A 2,704-nucleotide genomic window follows, 5' to 3' on the forward strand; every position below is an offset into this window, starting at 1 on the left:
ACGCATATTTAAGGAGATATGGGCAAAAGAAGTTTTTCATATAAAAATTTCAAGTTTTTTAAGTTTTGGGTGAATTTGTCAATTTTTTGGGGGTGGTCACGAATTAAAGTCCTTTTCGCTCTAGGACGCTTAGTTTAGGAGATATGGGCAAAAGAAGTTTTTCATATAAAAATTTCAATTTTTTTAGGTTTTGGGTGAATTTTTCAATTTTTTGGGGGTGGTCACGAATTAAAGTCCTTTTCGCTCTAGGACGCATATTTAAGGAGATATGAGCAAAAGAAGTTTTTCATATAAAAATTTCAATTTTTTTAGGTTTTGGGTGAATTTTTCAATTTTTTGGGGGTGGTCACGAATTAAAGTCCTTTTCGCTCTAGGACGCATATTTAAGGAGATATGGGCAAAAGAAGTTTTTCATATAAAAATTTCAATTATTTTAGGTTTTGGGTGAATTTTTCAATTTTTTGGGGGTGGTCACGAATTAAAGTCCTTTTCGCTCTAGGACGCTTAGTTTAGGAGATATGGGCAAAAGAAGTTTTTCGTATAAAAATTTCAATTTTTTTAGGTTTTGTGTGGATTTTTAAATTTTTTGGGGGTGGTCACGAATTAAAGTCCTTTTCGCTCTAGGACGCATATTTAAGGAGATATGGGCAAAAGAAGTTTTTCATATAAAAATTTCAATTTTTTTAGGTTTTGGGTGAATTTTTCAATTTTTTGGGGGTGGTCACGAATTAAAGTCCTTTTCGCTCTAGGACGCATATTTAAGGAGATATGGGCAAAAGAAGTTTTTCATACAAAAATTTCAATTTTTTTAGGTTTTGGGTGGATTTTTCAATTTTTTGGGGGTGGTCACGAATTAAAGTCCTTTTCGCTCTAGGACGCATATTTAAGGAGATATGGGCAAAAGAAGCTTTTCATATAAAAATTTCAATTATTTTAGGTTTTGGGTGAATTTTTCAATTTTTTGGGGGTGGTCACGAATTAAAGTCCTTTTCGCTCTAGGACGCTTAGTTTAGGAGATATGGGCAAAATAAGTTTTTCATATAAAAATTTCATTTTTTTTAGGTTTTGGATGAATTTTTCAATTTTTTGGGGGTGGTCACGAATTAAAGTCCTTTTCGCTCTAGGACGCATATTTAAGGAGATATGGGCAAAAGAAGTTTTTCATATAAAAATTTAAATTTTTTTAGGTTTTGGGTGGATTTTTCAATTTTTTGGGGTGGTCACGAATTAAAGTCCTTTTCGCTCTAGGACGCATATTTAAGGAGATATGGGCAAAAGAAGTTTTTCATATAAAAATTTCAATTTTTTTAGGTTTTGGGTGAATTTTTCAATTTTTTGGGGGTGGTCACGAATTAAAGTCCTTTTCGCTCTAGGACGCATATTTAAGGAGATATGAGCAAAAGAAGTTTTTCATATAAAAATTTCAATTTTTTTAGGTTTTGGGTGAATTTTTCAATTTTTTGGGGGTGGTCACGAATTAAAGTCCTTTTCGCTCTAGGACGCATATTTAAGGAGATATGGGCAAAAGAAGTTTTTCATATAAAAATTTCAATTTTTTTAGGTTTTGGGTGGATTTTTAAATTTTTTGGGGGTGGTCACGAATTAAAGTCCTTTTCGCTCTAGGACGCATATTTAAGGAGATATGGGCAAAAGAAGTTTTTCATATAAAAATTTCAATTTTTTTAGGTTTTGGGTGAATTTTTCAATTTTTTGGGGGTGGTCACGAATTAAAGTCCTTTTCGCTCTAGGACGCATATTTAAGGAGATATGGGCAAAAGAAGTTTTTCATACAAAAATTTCAATTTTTTTAGGTTTTGGGTGGATTTTTCAATTTTTTGGGGGTGGTCACGAATTAAAGTCCTTTTCGCTCTAGGACGCATATTTAAGGAGATATGGGCAAAAGAAGCTTTTCATATAAAAATTTCAATTATTTTAGGTTTTGGGTGAATTTTTCAATTTTTTGGGGGTGGTCACGAATTAAAGTCCTTTTCGCTCTAGGACGCTTAGTTTAGGAGATATGGGCAAAATAAGTTTTTCATATAAAAATTTCATTTTTTTTAGGTTTTGGATGAATTTTTCAATTTTTTGGGGGTGGTCACGAATTAAAGTCCTTTTCGCTCTAGGACGCATATTTAAGGAGATATGGGCAAAAGAAGTTTTTCATATAAAAATTTAAATTTTTTTAGGTTTTGGGTGGATTTTTCAATTTTTTGGGGTGGTCACGAATTAAAGTCCTTTTCGCTCTAGGACGCATATTTAAGGAGATATGGGCAAAAGAAGTTTTTCATATAAAAATTTCAATTTTTTTAGGTTTTGGGTGAATTTTTCAATTTTTTGGGGGTGGTCACGAATTAAAGTCCTTTTCGCTCTAGGACGCATATTTAAGGAGATATGAGCAAAAGAAGTTTTTCATATAAAAATTTCAATTTTTTTAGGTTTTGGGTGAATTTTTCAATTTTTTGGGGGTGGTCACGAATTAAAGTCCTTTTCGCTCTAGGACGCTTAGTTTAGGAGATATGGGCAAAAGAAGTTTTTCGTATAAAAATTTCAATTTTTTTAGGTTTTGGGTGGATTTTTAAATTTTTTGGGGGTGGTCACGAATTAAAGTCCTTTTCGCTCTAGGACGCATATTTAAGGAGATATGGGCAAAAGAAGTTTTTCATATAAAAATTTCAATTTTTTTAGGTTTTGGGTGAATTTTTCA

This window comes from Haematobia irritans, chromosome 1 (genome assembly GCF_050003625.1).
Source record: "Haematobia irritans isolate KBUSLIRL chromosome 1, ASM5000362v1, whole genome shotgun sequence".
NCBI lineage: Eukaryota > Metazoa > Arthropoda > Insecta > Diptera > Muscidae > Haematobia > Haematobia irritans.